Source organism: Dermochelys coriacea, chromosome 2 (assembly GCF_009764565.3).
Source record: "Dermochelys coriacea isolate rDerCor1 chromosome 2, rDerCor1.pri.v4, whole genome shotgun sequence".
NCBI classification, from domain to species: Eukaryota; Metazoa; Chordata; order Testudines; family Dermochelyidae; genus Dermochelys; species Dermochelys coriacea.
Window position 1 is genome coordinate 202,744,377 of NC_050069.1, and position 6,137 is coordinate 202,750,513.

The following is a 6,137-nucleotide window of genomic DNA, read 5'->3' on the forward strand; positions in this document are numbered from 1 at the left end:
TGCTGATTGCAGACACAGTTAGGGTTGCGAACTTTCTAATACACAAAAGGAACACCCTAGCCCTGCCCCTTCCCTGAGGCCCCGCCCCTGCTCACTACATTCCCCCGCCCTCACTCACTTTCAGGGGGCAAGGGATTGAGGTGCCGGGGGGCTCTAACTGGGGGTGCAGGCTCCGGGGTGGGACCAGAAATGAGGGATTCAGGGTATGGGAGGGGACTCTAGGCTGGGACAGGGAGTTGGGGTGCAGGAGGGGGTGAGGGCTCCGGCTGAGGGTGCAGGCTCTGGGTGGGGCTGGGGATGAGAGGTTTGGGTGCAAGAGGGGACTCCAGGCTGGGGGTGGGGCCAAGGGATTCGGAATATGGGAGGGGGCTGCAGGATGAGGCAGGGGGTTGGGATATAGGAGGGGGTACAGGCTCTGGGCTGGGGATGCGGGTTCTGGGCTGGGGCCAGGGATGAGGGGTTTTGGGTACACGAGGGGGCTCCAGGTTTGGGGGCGCTCAGGGCTGGCGTAGGGGGTTGGGGCTGGAACGCAGGCTTACCTTGGGCAGCTCCCAGTCAACAGGGCTAAGGCAGGCTCCCTGCCTGTCCTGGCCCTGTGCTGTGCCCCGGAAGTGACCAGCAGGTCTAGCTCTTGGGTGGAGGGGCCAGGAGGCTCCACGTGCTGCTCTCGCCCGCAGGTCAGTTCCCAGCCAATAGAGTGTGGAGCCCCATGCCCCCCTCCCCGCATAGGAGACGGACCTGCTGGCTTCTTCCGGGGCGCAACGTGGTGCCAGGACAGGTAGGGACTAGCCTGCCTTGGCCCTGTAGCACCACTGACTGGCCCGGTCGGCCGTGCTGATCGGAGCCGTCAGGGTCCCTTTTTGACCAGGAGTTCCAATTGAAAACTGGACACTTGGCAACCTTAGACACAGCTCTGATCTGCCTACTCTAAGGCTCTTTGGGGAATTTCTCATCATAGACTTCAAGTAATGTGGTGTGAGTGCCATATCCTTGCAGCGACATGGAGGCCATAGCTACTGCAACAGGGAAAGTAATATCGGAGGAGGATTAAATCGAAAGAAACCCACAGAGAAGATGATTCTTGAAGTCATGACACCAACAACTGCCCATGTTCACATAAAGTAGGAGGTATATTATTGAGCTCATCATTAATAAAAATAAATTCATAAAATAAATGTAGTTGATTGATGGTTTGTTTGTTTGTTTTGAAAACAGGACGTTTCTGGTGTGGAATGAGGGTGAATCTATCAGCAGTGAGGAAACTCAGGCATTTCAATTTCCCAGTTATGGAAGGTATTATAGAGAGTGATCAGGTTATTTTTCTATTTTAAAAAGCATCCATTATTTGGTGCTTCAATCTAAGAGTCACAAAATCAATTCAAAATATGTTTTCAAGAAATAATCATGTTAAGCACAACACCTTCTGATATGTTTGCTTATTTCAAAGTGATCATGGCTCAATTACATTTATGTACAAACAAAATAAGTCCAAACTATTAACATATATACTAGGCATTTTAAAAGACAAAATTCACAAAGCTGAAAACAATTGTGAGCCGAATCAGGTGGTAGAAAGAATTTAAACAGAAAAATGTGAATGGTAATTGCGTAATGATTATGAGCATTTTACTACATGACCAAAAACCACAATCCAGAAACAATTCTATGCTAGTTAAAAACCAGCCTGTCTTTACAAGGGAAGTGAAAGTAGCTATTTTATCTATAGTGAAAGTAGCTATTTCATAATGTACACACACAAATGGGAAAAAGGAAGCTAGGAATTGTAGAACATTTATAAGGGAAGCAAAAGAACACAATGAGGAATCTATGGCCAGGAGAGTTAAGGACAATAAGGAGGAGGGTTTTTTGTTTTTTTTTTTAAAGTATATTAACAAGAAAAGGAATTGTAATAAAGGTATTGGTCCTTTTCTAAATGGAAATGGTAAAAATATCAATGACAATGTGAAGGGGTTCAATAAATATTTCTGTTCCGCATTTGGAAAAAAGCTAAAAGATGTATTCATGTCATATGATGATGATGCTGAAATACTTCCTCTTCCAACAGCAACTAAAGAGGATGTTAAACAGCAGCTAATAAAGTTGCACATTTTTTAAGTCATCCAGTCTGGATAACTTGCATCCAAGAGTTCTAAAAAAGAGCTGTCTGAGGAGTTCTCTAGACTATTAATGTTGATTTTCAACAAGCATTAGAGCACTGGGAAAGTTCCAGGGGACAGGAAGACAGCTAATGTTGTGCTAATATTTCACAAGGGTAAACAGGAAGACATGGGCAACTATGGGCCTGTCAGCCTGATGCTGATCTCAGCAAAATAATGGGATAGCTGATACGGGCCTTGATTATTAAAGAATTAAAGGAGAATAATATTAATGCTAATCAACCTGCATTTATGGAACTAGATCTTGTCACACTAATTTGATTTTTTTAAATTACAAAGTGTGGTTGATAAAAGTTATAGAGTTGATGTAATATACTTCGACTTCTGTAAGCCATATAATTTTGATTGAGAAACTAGAAGGATACAAAATCAACATGATGCACATTAAATAGATTAAAAACTGGCTAACCTGATAGGTCTCAAAATGTAACTATAAATAGGGAATAGAATGGGTGTTTTTCTACTGGAGTCCCCCGGGGGATCAGTTCTTGGCCCTATACAATTTAATATTTTTATCAATGGTCTAGAAGAAAACATAAAATCATTACTGATAAAGGGTGTAGAAGACTGGGGGGGTCGTAACTAATGAAATCTTCGGAGTCAAGGTGGACATGGGCTCCAACTGCAACACTGTGGCCAAAAGGGCTAAGTGATCCTTGGATATATAAACGGGAATATTGAGTAGGAGTAGAAATGTTATGTTACCTCTGTGTTTGGCACTGGCATAGATGCTGGAGCTAGGGGTGCAGCAGCACCCCCGGGCTTGAAGTGGTTTCCATCATATACAGGGTTTACAGTTTTGTTCAATGGTTTTTGGCATTCCTGTTGAGCGAAATAGGAGCTGAAATTAAAAGTGGCCCAGATCTTTCGGTCTCAGGTTCGTCTCCTACCCGTATCTATCACCGAGAGCTTGTAATCTTTACATAAAACTCAAACCAATAAAGGTACAACAGAATTTATTAAGGCGGGGGGAGGGGGAGTGGCAAGAAGTCCCATGATAAACAAAGTAAACAGATAATGATCAGGCAAATTACAAAATAAGGCAGGCTGTACCAATAAGGGAACTGTGAATACAACCAAGTGATGGTTACAGTACCATTTCTGGCAGCTTGATTCACTGATGTCTGCTTCTTAGGGTAGCACAGCACAGCAGGACTGCTGGATCTGTCAGATGGAACTAGGAAACCTGGAACAGGATCAGATGAGTGCTTCTTCAGATAAGTTACTAAAACCCTCCCACTCCCTATCCTGCGTCATCATGCGTGTGGTGAGTGAATCCTATACAGGTGGATCAGGTGTGCGTAGGTAAGTATGACAAGTAACCCTCGTGGAGTGAATGGTCTACCCTCAATTATCGAGTTTGTCTCAACCAGAAAATACCACTCAGATGGGCAGCCCCGATCTGATCTGAACACTGCCTTATATAGACTTTTGATCACTAGGCAGATAAGGTGATTAACAGCTACTGTCATTTCCCGCCAAAACAGAAAAAATGCCAAACTACAGGTAGGAGGGGACAAGAAGGGCTTACAAGATGGACGCTCAGTTGTCCTTTAGAGGAATTCAAGATGGCCTTATGATTTTATCTCTACACTCCCACCATAAAATTTTTTCCAGCACCCTGGGCACTGGTGCGACTGCTACTGGGATACTGTGTCCAGTTCTGATGTCCACAATTCAAGAAAGATGGTGAAAAATTGAAGAGGGTTCAGAGAACAGCCACAAGAATGACTAAACGGTTGAAAAACATATTTTATAGTAAAAGACGCAAGGAGGTCAATCTATTTAGCTTAATGTGAAGGTTAAGAGGTGACTTGATTAGTCTGTAAATCCTACAGGGGTAACAGAATAGAGGGCTTTTTAATCTAGTAGACAAAAGGTCTAACAAGTCCAATGGCTAAAGACTGAAGCTAGAAAAATTCAGAACTAGAAATAAAGTGTAAATTTTTAACGGTGAGGATAAATAACCATTGGAACAACTTACCAAGGGTCTCCATCATTGATAATTTTTAAATCAATATTGGATTTTTTTTGAAGATATGTTTTAGTTCAACCATAGCTATTAGACTTGAAACAGGAATTAATTCAGGAAAGGTCTATGGACTTTGTTATGCAGGAGGTAAGACTACAAATGATCATAGTAGTCCCTTCTCCCCTTAAAATCTATTAATTTAATTTATGATTTTGTTGTTAATGAACCTTTCTGCTGGAGGGTTGGGGCAAACTGATCACAAACCTCCAGGAACATCTGCTTCTTCATGCTAAAGTTCTGGATCCACTGCTGGCCATCCCAAGTCCGCATGACGATGTGATCCCACCAGTCTGTTCCTATGGCCCTGCACCAGAAGAACCAGTCTACATAGGAGGAATCTGTGGCTAAGGCAGAAATAGGCATGAGCAGCATCAACTAGTTTGGAGCTGGCGTGTCAGTATCCCCCTTAGAGAGGTGCCTTCGGCAGTTCAAAAACTGCCACCAGAAACATTCACCAGCATCTTGCAGATGCTCTGTCTGTGTCCTGAAATAGAATGTAGAGCAGGAGATAGAGACATTCTGCCAGATCAGGCTCCATGTTGGCTCTGGCTGCAGGGAGTGTACAGACACAAAATCGTTCTGCTGAAGGTGTTCACGATTTAAAACTACACAGAACATTACTGGTCAACTTCCATGGGACAAGCAGACAAGTGCTCCCACAACCCACTATGGACAAAGGGTTAGAAATGACAGTACACGCCTACTGTAGTGGGAGTTCTGACTGTGGTCTGCAGAAGGGGGCCTCCAGATCAGCTGAGGTAGAAGCCATCCTCAACAGGCAATTTTTGCCTCTGCTCCACAACTACCCTTCTTCCTAACAGTATGGCCCTATTTTCAATAAAACCTCCGGGAACTGTGGGTCTTTCCCATCAAGCCAGTGCCATTCCAGTAAACAGAGACATCTAGTCACCCAATATAAAAATAATTTTGGACAGAAAAAAAGGTAAATGTTACATTTTGCAGCTTAAAAATAACTATGTTCAAATTGTAGGGGAAATGTTCTGGTCAATTTCTTATTTCATTCAAACCAATTTTCTAGGTTCATACCTGCCAAGGAAAGAGAAGGTAGAAGAAAGAGAGGGGAAAGAGAAGAAAATAGTTGAACAAACAAAACTGTTTTCAGAGAAAGAAAAATTAGCCCAGAGCAGGTCATCATAACTTGTATTTTATAGTTTTGGTAGGTGCTCAGATACTCTAGTGATCTATGCATTATAAATGCTTAAATACATTCAAGAGATCTCTTCCTTCAGAAAAGTCTTTTAGATTACCAAATAGATTTCAAATCAGAGGCTAAATAAGTTCTTTTTAGGTGCCGGAATTATACTCGTAATATAATTATACTAACGTAATAAAAGAGGTATAAAAAGTGAAGAAATGGGTGAAGAACCTATTTCCCAAAATATGAGACTAGAGAACTTGACCCTCCAAAGTGTTTTCTCCCCACTAGGGGTGGTGAAAGCATTTCTCAATGAAAACAGAAAGCTCCTCAAAATTACAATTTCAAAAAGATAAGAATTAATCACTTATATCACAATGTCTTTCCTTACTAGTTGACTTAGAACTGAGAAAAGGTACCAGACTGAAAACATATTTTTGCATAAACACAGAAACTAGGTACAACATGGACAGAGGTAGCACAAGCTTCAAACTACCCAATCAATATGGATTTATTAGAACCACCTCAATGGAGAAAGGAGTAGTTCATTCTCCATGACAGTTCTTTATGTGGTTTCTTGAGCAGTGGAACATGTTCTGCTTTATGTGCAAGTAGGCTCAGGTTCAAACCCCATTAGGTGGCCTTGCTGTTGAACATGCTAGCAAGAATGTCAGTTGTGATGGTGGTTCTTTTGTTGTTGTCTGAACATTTATCCACTATGAAGTGGTCTGAGATCACCAGTTTATTTCATATAGGTCAATGCTCTGTTATC